Source organism: Miniopterus natalensis, chromosome 3 (genome assembly GCF_054644295.1).
Source record: "Miniopterus natalensis isolate mMinNat1 chromosome 3, mMinNat1.hap1, whole genome shotgun sequence".
In the NCBI taxonomy this organism is placed as follows: domain Eukaryota; kingdom Metazoa; phylum Chordata; class Mammalia; order Chiroptera; family Miniopteridae; genus Miniopterus; species Miniopterus natalensis.
In genome coordinates, this window is record NC_142083.1 from 80,677,126 (window position 1) to 80,689,542 (window position 12,417).

Below are 12,417 nucleotides of genomic sequence, written 5' to 3' on the forward strand. Positions count from 1 at the left end.
TCTGGGTGTGTATGCGAGGCAACCAATTGATGTCTCTCTCTCATATCTATGTTTCTCCCCCCTAAAGTCAATAAACATATCCTGGGGTGAAGATTTAAAACAAAACAAAAAAGATATAGTGTTTCAAATCTGTACCCAAGTTTCACCAACTTTAATACATTGCTCCCAAAATGAAGGTGAACGTCACAGAGAAAATCAGTGGCAAAGTTCCAATGTTAAATATAACAAAACAAAGTATCCAAACACTAGCCTGCCCAAATAATTCCAAATAATAAACCCTGGAACAGAATGCAGAGTTTATGCTGCTGGAATGAGCTGAGCCAGCAGAGCAGCATTCTTAAGGAATGAATTCTAGACAACAATTTTCTATTGTACTAAATCACACCCTTGTCTTCAAGTTAAGTGAAACTATAAACTCCAATCTGAGCATGCCATATTCTAGGCTAATAACTCAAAATTACATGCAAAATAACCTGCTGCATTAGTCTACTTCAACCATGTCTACCCTTCTTCCACAGAAGCATTGCTAATCCCCCAACTGGGCAATTTACTTAATAAGTAACCAACCAAAAATTATTTCTTAACTCTACTTTAAAGTAACAACAAACTGTAATATATAAAGTGGTTTTAACAATTAAAGATTTTTTTTTAAGTTATATCTTAGTTTTAGCTATGCTGCAGCCATTTCCCCCTTAGCCAGTTGCTGTGGCTGGGCAAAGTGATTCACATAGCTCTGAGACAGGAAAGACAAAAAGGAATAGCCTGGATTGAAAACATATTTATTCATATTTATTAGAAAGCTCAAATAAATATTTGTATTATGTCTTAGGCTTTTGAGAAGCGCCTTGTGCATAAAAATTTTAATCCAATTAAACTGCAGAAACTTTCAAAAGCTGCTAAAACCATCCCATCTGTTGTAGGTTGACTTGTGTTCCCACCAAAAATAGATTGATCCCCAATACTGTGAATGTAACCTGATGTGGATAGGATCTTTGCAGACGTAATTAGTTAAAATGAGGTCAAACTGGATCAGGATGGGCTCTAAATCCAATGACTGAGATTAACTGGGACAAGGCTCTGAGAGAGATACACACACAGGCCACGTGATGCAACTGTAAGCCAAGAACTCCAAGGACTGCCAGCAATCATCTTCCCTAGAGCTTCAGAGGGCATGGCTCTGCTGATACCTTGATTTCAGAGTTCTAAACTCCAGAACTATGAAAGAATAAATTTCTGTTTTTTTAAGCTACCCAGTTTGTGATAATTTGTTACAGCATCCCTGGGAAACTAATAAACCATCCAATAAGAATTGCTGTAAACTCTATAAATAACTAAAATAAATGAGTTTTCCACAAGTTGACAAAGAACTGTCAAGGTGATGTAGGTTCACAGCATCGCCTGCTCTTTACAAATAGGGTAAGCATATATCCCAGTTAGAATAGTCCTGGCATAAGCCCACTGTCCTGGAACCCCTTTCATCCTCAAAAGCAATCTGCTTTGAATAATAAATTACATGGTTGTCTAATTTATGAACAAGTCTAGAATACCCCTCTGTTTGTCCACGTTCAAGTCCCACCTTGTTCAGATAACACCTAATTCCCCCTTTCCCACAAAAGGAATAGTAATTCTCTCTTTGGTTCCCATAGCATTTTATAAATACAGTTATTATAACACTTACATACTACTTACAGCAACTAGCATACAGATATGAAAACACTGCCATCTGATTATTTGTCAAATACTTGCTTACATGTCCATTCCATGTTGGTAGACACATTAGCATAGTGCCAGGAACAGAGTGAGTACTCAACAGATCGGGGTGGGGAATGTCCAGTCCACAGGCTCCTTACGGCCCACTAAATCATTTGGTTTGGCCCTGCCAAGGCAACCACAGGCAGGACTCAAAATTCAATAAATCTAGGAGCTTTTTTCATAACTAATTTTTAAGTTGATAATTTTGTATGGCCTGTGAATGATGTTATAAACATCCAAATGGCCCTTGGCAGAAAAAAGGTTCCCTACCCCTGCAATAGATGTTTTCTAAATTTATTAAATGATTTATTCAGAAGACTGGAAAAGTACCTGCATAGACAGGTTTCTTTCATTTTTGTCACTATACACTCTTCTGGGCTCAATGAGGGTAGCAGTAGAAAATTCAGCCTCCTGATCAGTGTTTCTGTCAGAATCTAAGAACTTTAAACTTCAAAAGAATCAACTTATTTCTCAAGCACTATTTTATTTCATATAAATAAAGTTGAGATTCTTTACATATGTATATATAATTCATTTATATTCAGTTAATAAACCAAAGTACTAAAAAGGCAAAAATTCTTCTTTAAGGAAATAGCCTACAACTTCTTATGGGTAACAACAGCAAAAATCTATCTGCAATTTGTTTTCAAATATGTCCAAGAACAAAAGCAGGCCCTTGGGAGAAAGTATTGTCTACTCAATACAGCTGATATGCAAAGGACTTAAATACCGAATTTCAATACTGTCTCTGTCATCAGACATTCTATTTTCTGAGACAGGTAACATATCATACTGATGTTTTGTATAAGTATCAGCAGTTAGCATATAGGTATGAAAACACTGCCATCTGATTATTTCTCAAAAGTGGTATTTAAGATGTATCCATTCATGACTATATAACATTTGAAACCCTACACAAATAAAATCTATACACTTATCACACAACCCCAATTACAATGGCTAATAAATTTATACAAATAAAAATATAACCCAATCTGCTAAATAGAAACCAAGCACCTTACTTCCTGGGATGCTAATTACAATGGACTTGAGCCATTCTATTTCATCAGCCAATAGTTTTGATATTGTTTTCAGATTTTTTAATTTGCATCTTCTTATAATATCCTATTCAAATCTTTGGTCACTAGCCCAACTCTTTTTTCAGGATACATTTAAAAAACAATGTCAAACCCTCAACAATAAAAATAAATTAAAACAAAACAAAACAATGTCAAAAGCTCTATGGAAAAGCAATTAAGGAATCACTATGCTACCTAACTATATTTAGGCAAGGACTGTTCCACCCATTGTTTACCGGTTAAGGATGAATAAGGGTGTTCTCTACTTTCTGTAGGAACTACAATACTTCAAAATAAAATGATCTGGATTACCTGGAATAGTCTCATACAAAAACTCACAATAAATAATGGTTTGCTTATCTGTACAACTCTAATGCAATAGAATTCCTAATAAAACACAGAATGAGATTTAAGAAAACATACATCTAGCAATGTGACTACAAAAGTATAACCAAAATTCATCTCGTATCATAATGGTGAGCTCACCAGCTAACATTTTACTCTAATATATAAACACAAACCTTTTTTTCCAGAATGGCACACTATCTTTATAAATATCATTACGGCTTCCTCAGCTCATGAGACAAATTAATAGCAAATGAAAGAAAAAATATATGCATTTTAGGTGCAAGCAAATACTTAAAATAATATTCCCACTTCTCCAGTCCTGATGGATGCCTAGAAGATGCATTTTTTTCCCTCCGTCTTTACAAACCATGGCCCAGTGCCCTGAACTTGTAGCTCCCAGCCCATTTTCTGGATGGGAAGATCCAGAACCATCCAAGGCCCTTTTGTAATGGTGGGTTCTGATACTTCCAATGTGTTTACTTCTATTAACTCTTTTTCCAGAATGGGTCCAGCCCTTTCTTGTAGGCCCAGTCTAGTCCACCTTAGGTAGCATAAAGCCATAGTTAGGTGCAGACTACAAAGTCAGTCAGACTACCTGAGTTCAAATCTCTATCATGGCTCGTATGATCTCGAAAAATTTACTGCTATGAGCCACATTTGTTTATGTTTTTCTTTTAAGAAGGGAGGAAGGGAGAGGACAGTAAGATAATGCATGTGAAGAGTTTATTATTAGCACAGTGCCTGGCCCACACTAACACTTGATAAATACGAACTATTATTACTGAAAAGGCAACTTTTTAGCCTATGCAAAATACAGATATACTAATTTAATTTACGGGACACTCCATCTAAGATGAATGGATCTGTTCCCCTCTTAAAAAATAAATTATATGCCTGGACTTTTCAAGTCAATGCTGTCTGTGCCACAGCTAACACCCCAAACATACTTCTAGAAATGAATCTCAGTTCTGCTGTCTGGTATTCCCCTCAGCCCATCTCTGTGTGAATGTTAAGTGATTTTCATTTAAATATATGTCTTTGTTAGACTCTTCTATCTTCATACTCCCCGCCCCCCATGATAAAGCATGCCTAAAAATATGGCTCTGTGATTAACATACAACATAAAAAGTAGATGTACTCAAAAAACCTGTCAGTAAACACAAACTCAAACTCCACTGCTAATAAATTCTTAACAAAAGCTCCACTGAGAAACAAGATATTTATGGAAAGTAACCTGAAGAATGTTCGATCCCCATCTACTTACCTAGATTAGATAATCTAAAAAAGGTCCTTAAATTAAATCAGTCTAGAGGTCTCAAGTACGTACGTCACATTATTTTGCCAGCACTGAAACTGCTTTTACTGAATTATGTTTTGATATCATGTCATCAACCTACAGAAGGAGACATGAGGAATTTTACTAAAAAACAAAGTAAAACACAACACAGCCCTTTGAAATGAATGCTGTATTTACTTAAGGATGTAGCTGAGATTCTCACTACAAGGAGTCTTTGGGAATCCTAAGGAAGAAACTGGGCTTTTTTCTCTTATAGTCACTAAACCATAACTGATTATACAGGGTGGGGAAAAAGTAGGTTTACAATTGTGAGGAGAAACAGACTTTATTCTTGTTATTATTTATTATTATTTTCCATACGAGCAACTGTAAACCTACTTTTGCCCCACCCTGTATTTCCCTGTGAACTGGCTACTAAACAGCAGTCAAATTTGTGATCCTCCAACAAATACTTATGACTCAGTCCAAGTACTTTGTGTTCAGATCTTATTCCTGTTTCCATCTTTTTCTCCTCAGTTCTGAATTCATCACCCCTTATTTCTGCATGTTACCAACAATATGTTGTATATATCTTTGTAAGTCATTATGAACCCATTCTGGAACAAGATGTGATATAATGATATGCTGTACTTAAAAAACATTATAGCATAGCCCTGGCCAGCATGGTTCAGTGGTTAGAGCACTGGCCTTCGAACCAAAGGGTTGCAGGTTCAATCCCCTGTCTGGGTCTGCAGCGCATGCTGGAGGCAATCAATCGATATGTCTCTCTCACATCGATGTCCGTCTGTCTCTGTCTCTCCCTCCCTCCCTTCCATTCTCTCTAAAAATCAATGGAGCACGGCTGGCGTGGCTCAAGGGTTGAGCATCAACCTAGGATCCAGGAGATTGAGGTTGGATTCCCAGTCAGGGCACATGCCCGGGTTACAGGCTCAGTCCCCAGCAGGGGGCATGCAGGAGGCAGTGGATCTATGGCTCTCTCATCATTAATGTTTCTCTCCCTCTCTCTGAAATGAATAAAGATATATTTTAAAAATGATAATACTTCTTTAAAAAAAATCAATGGGAAAAAATATCCTTGGGTGAGGATTAACAAAAATAAATAAATAAATAACCTTAAAAAAATTATAGCACAATAAAATATTTTCCTCCATTAATAAACATTTTATAAGTTCAATTTCTAAAGGCATTATCTTTTTTGTGCTAAAAAAAAAAAAGGAGAAAATGTTTTAGCAAATATTATATCTAAAATTAGGAAATTCTAACAACAGAGGAAATATAAAAATAAAGCACTTTCATTATGTATTTTTAACTTTAGGGCACACAGAAAATTATAAATATATCCCTGTGTAAAAATCCCCCAAAGTCATTTTTAAAAAAAATACAGAACAAATCACCATAAACGAATTACAACTGAGTATTTATTCTGAATGGGAACTGACTAGACTTGCTTCAAAAATGATTCATAAGATTTTTGTACAACTCTTTCTGAGTTGCCCTGTGTAGCACAGAGGATGCTGCCAACCATTCCTTAATGTGGACAGCACAAAATTTAGAGCTCTAAAGGCTCCTGCAACATGCCTGCTTCAGAGATGTCCGTGATCTCCTTGCTGTCATTTAAGGAAAATAAAAAGCTTAGCACTCTCTTAGTGTGTAAAATTTACCCATTTATGAACTCATACTTGTCATTCTGATAACTTCTGACTTACATATGTATTTAATTAATTGATTATAATTACAGTTCTTCAGCTACCAGAAACATGAAAAAATGTTCTACTATACAATAAAAATTACACTTTCTAGCCCAACAGCAACTTCACCAAAAACAGGAATCTCACTGGATAATTTGAAAGCAGCACCATCTGCCTTTTCTGAAAGCATTTTAGCCTTACCCAAATATCCAACAGATAAAGTATGAGTTACATAATATTAAGTAAGATAAAAATAAGTCAATTGTTGTTTCTCCTAAGTGTTTATTCAACAATAGCCTAACTTATATCAAGGTATTTCAGTCATATGAAACAACATAATGTTTCTACAATGCTTTATGAAAGAAGTGAGCATTTAATAAGACTTTCAAAGTGTTTGGCCTCTACTGTGAAACTTGTTTTTAGTGTGATAACTTTATTTATGGTTTAAGAAGCCACTTAATAGCATTCCTATTCTGAGTCACAGAACAGACAGATATTATTACACAAGTATTGCCTACATTTTAGGAATGGGTCATCTCTGTTGGAGGTGTTTACTTTGCAACCAATAAAAACACATGTGCCAAAAATTAAACTCACTGTCAAAACTGAAATTCTATGTCTCTAGCCAAAGACTAACACAGTAAATCAAATAAGATCTTAGTTTTTCTGTCTGTAGATATTAAATTAAGTAGATTAATTTTTTTCACTGAAAAATAACAACCGAAATCAATGAATTCTCAAGTTAACAGGTAGTCTATGTAACATTTGTGAATGCCCAACTTGGATTAGAATGCAAAGAGGTAAAAGCAGAATTCCTGTTTACACAAGTTAAGAAATTAGCAGGGTCAGTCACTCATACACAAAGAAACAATTAGTAAATGTATATACAATTCAAACATTTAATAAGCAGAAAAGAGCACATAATCAAACACTATTGGGCACAATCCTCATCAGCCACATAGCAGCCTGTGTTAAGATCTGCATAAAACTCCTTTTTAACCTCACAATAACCCTCCCCTGGTTCAGTCATACACAGATAAAAGACCAAGCTCCAGCTCCTCCGTCCCTATCTGTCCCCGCCCTCTGCCCTGCACTTTTTCACTTTTCAAAAACCACCTCCAAATAGTTATTTGCCTCTTCTCTATTAGCTGCCCCACCCCCACATCCCACTTACCGCTAAAATTCCCACCCCACTTTGTTAGTCTCAATGTTACTCATTTCTTCACCATACTTCCAGAAAGGTATTCCCTGACTCCTTCCTCCACCCTCCACACCCTGCGGTCACTCGGGTGAGAGGGGCCACTCAGGGTGCTGTCTTAGCTCACACTACCTACCACCTTGTATTTAAAGTTACTTTGCTCTTGCTCTCACCCTCCCGCCCTTTCGTCCTCTCCCTCCCCCCCTCCCTCCCTCCTAAACTGGCAAACTTCTAGAGAGAAGAAACAAGATTGCTTCCAAGGGCAGTAAAAATTCAAATCCTGAACAGTTCTTAATATTCCGCCTAAGAACCAGTAACTTATGCAAACGTTATTTATTAAGGGGACTACCAATACAATCAAATCTTCTTGCACCTCTGCGAGCTTCCTTGATGGAACTATTTTAATTAATAGACCAAGCCGTTTTAGGTTCACGGAAAAACAGTACAACTATTTTTTTATTCCCAAACAACAACAACAACTCTTCATCTCCGAAGGAAAGAGGAAGGAAGCAAGGAAGGAAGGAAGACAAGTACTTCCCAAGTGATGCACATCCAATCTCAAAGGCAACAAGAGCCTACCACCGCCCATTGACACATTTCCCAACCGCCGGGCTGGGTCACCAGCGCTGAGACACCACCAGCTGTCTATGACCTACACTCTAAAGCGGCTGAGTCCCTCCCTCCCTCTCCACTAAACTTCCGTAATGGGCATCACCTCTGCTCTCCTCCCAGGCGGCTTGGAAGCAGGGACTTCTGCTCCGAACCCCAGGTCCTCGACCGCGGGGCAAAGTTAGTTAGGATCAGCCCTCAAGCCGCCGCATCGCGAAAGTCAGCACCCTCCCAGCTCCGGGACACATCCCTCCCCCAAAACGAGGCGGGTTCGTGAAGTCCCGGCTCCCTGCCAAGGCCAGATGGCGATGTGGGTCCGAGCTTTCAATCCAGACGAATGCCCGAGGGCGCCGGGGCACGACCCGACCGGCCGCCACTACAGGTGCCCCGTCGGACTCCGCGGACTGGACAGTGAGGAGGGAGCCGGCCAGAGGGAAGCCATCCCGCCAGGGGATGACCGGTGGCAGCAGGAGGCCAGGAAATACGCGTCTGCCCGTCGGAGTTGGGCTGGGCCGTGGAGAACTTAGCGCCCAGAGCCTGACACGGGCAGGCTGAGCACCCAGAGGACTGAGGCGGCCGGCCAGGGCCGCGCGGCCCGGCCCGAGTTCGGACGGAGGACGACAGGAGGCTCCGAAGCGAAACGGCCCCGGCCGGTGGACCAAACGGACGGATGACCCAGCAACCCCCGCCCGGAGCCGAGAGCAGCGCTGTGCTCGGCCCCCCGCCCGTCAGTTCCGTACCTCGTCTGCGGATCCACCGGCGTCGAGATCGCCGCTCTCCCCGCGTCTCTCGAGTGGGTCCGGGCTACGCGCGTCCACAGCCCGCCCTCACACCGGCCCACCCTCTCTCAGCGGCCCACCCTCTCTCACGCCACGCCCCCGGCGCCGCGAGTGCGCCTCACGCACGCACAGACGTCACTTCCGGGGCCCGGGACACTCTGCGGTCGGTTAGTTCCCCTGAAATCTGCGCCGGGAGGAGCCAGGCCCAGGCGGGGCGTGACCGACGGGCAGATGACTGAAACCGCCGGCGGTGCCGGAGGGCAACCGGGAGGCGGCGGCCGGGAGGCTCGCCCTAGAGCACTGAGCTGGAGCGTTCTGCGGCCGGCGGGGAAGCCGGCGTTTCTCTCCCTTTCCCTCCGTCCCTGCCTCTGGGATCCCCCGCCTCGCGGTGCTGCCGGTCCTGGGCCGTGGTGGTTACGTGGAATAGGAGGCGGGAGAGGAGCCATTGGGCCAGAAGACTGTGGCCAACCCCTGAGTGTGAGGCCGCCTGAAAAACAGTGAATCCCATCCCTTCACGGATCTTAGGATTTTCAAAGTGTTCAAATGAAAGGACCTTAAAGAGATTGATTGATCCAAAAGTCGTGTTTTCATACCTGAACATGAGGTATGTGTTAAGTGATTCATAAACAGGGCAGCATCCCATCTAGCAACTCAAAGGGTGCTCTGAGGGGCTCTACCAAGATGGAAGGATTTTATGGGAAGGGTGGAGCAAGGGACCTATTAACAAAAGAGGGGGGGAAAGGATTCTTTTGGGGCCTGGACATCTTTTCTTTGGGGGAAGAGAATGGGAAGATTTTTTTTTTTTTTTAATCATTAAGATTACCTCTTCTATGAGGGATAGAGAAGGCCCATGGGACAGGTGACCTTACAGGTGCTTGACCGGAAAGTTCCAGACGGGTTGATTATGTTTCTGGGAGAGGTTGAAACTGCATTTATGTCAGGCATTAAATCTAGGTTCAGTATCATGGGCTTTCAGCACAAGTGACGTTATATTGGGCTTGTGGTTTTCTCTTTAGCAGTTGGAAACAGCAGCTGCCTCTGTATCCTGTGTCAAAGGAACTCAAAAAGTCTGGAGGCTTTGGCTAGAAATAAAGATTTATTCAAGGGTCTTAGAGTTTGCAAATGGAAAACACAATTAGGCAATCCCCAGAGCATTTTGCAGAAGAAAGACAAGCGAAAAGTTCTTGAGAAGAATCAGTCCTGCATCGTTAGCCTCTGGTTTGGTCAGAGATGGTAATCCTCTAGATAATGGTGGTCTGGATCGTTGACGTCAGGAGTTTGGATACCTGAATATTATTTCCTTAGTCCAGAGGGTTAGCTGAAGGTTTGATCTATATCCAGGCATTGATTGGAAAACTCAAAACTTAGTTCCCAGGCTAGTTATGATGCTGGGGGGCACCGGGGAAGGCCAAGGGAGGCCTCAACTAATCCAGGTCCTTGTCAGAGAACAAGGAATTCAAGAGCAAGAAAGATTTAGCAAAGCACAGTAAACCTATTAAAGCCATAGTAAGACAGGCCAGGAAGGCAAGACCAGCAGAATAGAGAAACAGACAGATAAACAGCAGTTTGCAGCCATCCAGTAAATCCTACCTTCCCTAAACCAAGGACACATAAGAGTAAATGGTTTTCACTTCTCCTCCCTAGAGGATAAATAGCGTAAATCACCCTAGTCTGGAAGACAGATAACAGAAATTAAGGCCATTTGCCAACCACACCCAAGGACAGATGTAGTTACGGGAATAAATCTCATTTTGGCACATCAGCCTAAAGCTGATGAATATTCTATTAAGATCCTCCCCTAAACGCCCAGCCTAGAAAACCGCTCAAAACCAAGGTCTAGCAGGAGCTTTCCCTCCAGGAGCACAGCCTCGCCTTGCCTGCTTCCCTTCTTTTCCCCAGAGGCGTGAGTCTCCGAAACTGTAAGGGACACCACGAGGAAACTGGCCATAGGAGCAGCAATGGGCAGCGGCGGTTCATCCTGGGCAAACACCCTGAACCTGCCCCCAAGGCCCTCCTTTTTTTCTCTGACTTAGTGAGCCAAAGCAGACCAGTCTAGGCTCATTTCCCCAGCCCTTTCTTGTTTTCACTGTCCCCAGCTTTAATAAACGTCCTCTAAAATTCACCTGGACTAGTTTTGTGAAATCTTTCCTGTACGAAGTCAAGAACCCACACACTACCGACCCGGCCCTAGGCAGACCCAAGGGCCAGGTCCCCTTTCTGGTAAAAATTCCATTTTATTTCTTTAGTCTATTTCTCACTTGGATGCCCTGTGTGACATAAAGTGCAGTCACAACAGGAGAAAGAAAGAAGAAAGAAACAAAGAAAAAGGAAGGGGGGAAGGAAAGGAAGGAAGGACTGTGTCTGGGAGATAGTCCTCGAATCCCAGCCTTGCTAAATGCTGCCTCTGTGATCTTGGGCAGGTAGTCTAATTTCTCAGTCTTTGTTCATTATTTGCAAAATGTAGATTGACCAGTTCCTCAAATTCTTCCTAAACACTGAAGGGCAGCAGAATATTCCACCCCAAAATATGCCTCTTTGGCATGAGGATTATTTTAAGACACAAGAGATGCTCTGAAAACAAACTAGAAGCTATGCTTTTATAAGGGAAATATTTATAAACGAAATCTCCATTTGTAAAGATATCTCCCTCTCTGTACCTGAAAGAGAAGGATGGTTTTAAATCACAAGAGATTCTTATCAAAGTGCCAATAAAAGATAGCATCTGTGGGCTTTGTCCTTTTGATGTTTCTGCATATGTTCTTCATAAGCACAATCTGGTGATGAACATTGACCAGAGGAAAAAGGTGATCAGACCCCTCCATAAGAACAACTATACAGTCTTCGAGAAGACATGAAAGGAGCTGGGAATGGAGTGCACTTTCCCCCGGCTGTACTACCAAAAAGCCACTGCTGCTGGGTAAACAAGAAGGCTCTGTGCATTCAGGTTTTTCAGGAGGCTCAAAAGCTGAAGAAGCACAAAAGGGACTTAAAAGCCACAACAGCCTAGAAATAAGGCCAGATGAATGCAGAGAGTCCGTCCAAAGCCTGGCCAGAGGCAATCAAAGAAAACCAATAAATTTTGTTGAAGTTGAAAAAAAATAGAAGTAACCCTGGCCAGGTAGCTCAATTGGTTAGAGTGTCATCCCAATATGCTAAGGTTTCGGGTTTGATCTCTGGTCAGGGCACATAAAAGAAACCACCAATGAATGCATAAGTAAGTGGAACAAGTTGATGCCTCTCTCTCTCTCACACACTTTTCCCGAAAAAACTGAGACTGTTGCAGACATTATACTCTGGATGTGCACATATTTAGTGTGTATTTTTTAATGTGTATTTTCTAAGAATAAAGATATTCTCTTAGAAAACCAAAGCAAAATGATAAAAATTAGGAATATTAACATTGATAAAATCCTATTATTTAATTTACAGCCCTTACTAAATTTTCATCAATTGTCCCAAGAATGTCCTTTAGAGCTCTTATTTTTCCTGACCCCAAATCTGACACAATATTACTTAACTGTCATGTCTCTTCAGTCTTCTTTCATCTGGAATACAGTAGTTCTTCCACTTTAATTTGTAGTCCTTGATCTTGACATTTTTGAAAAGTATGACAGTCATTCTAAAAAAATGTCCTTTAATTTGGAATTGTCTGATGTTTTTTCATGAT

General features: G+C 41.2%; 1 protein-coding gene across 2 annotated transcripts in view; it reads right to left on the reverse strand.

Moving 5' to 3' along the window:
- The window catches only part of RABGEF1 (RAB guanine nucleotide exchange factor 1), a 51,616-nt gene extending 42,853 nt beyond the window's left edge, over positions 1 to 8,763 (reverse strand). For both annotated transcript variants that reach the window (XM_087815622.1, XM_087815621.1), the window contains exon 1: positions 8,712 to 8,763. The gene's annotated coding sequence lies outside the window, so the exon portion shown is untranslated. The remainder of the gene's footprint in view (positions 1 to 8,711) is intronic.
- Positions 8,764 to 12,417: the final 3,654 nt, after the last annotated feature.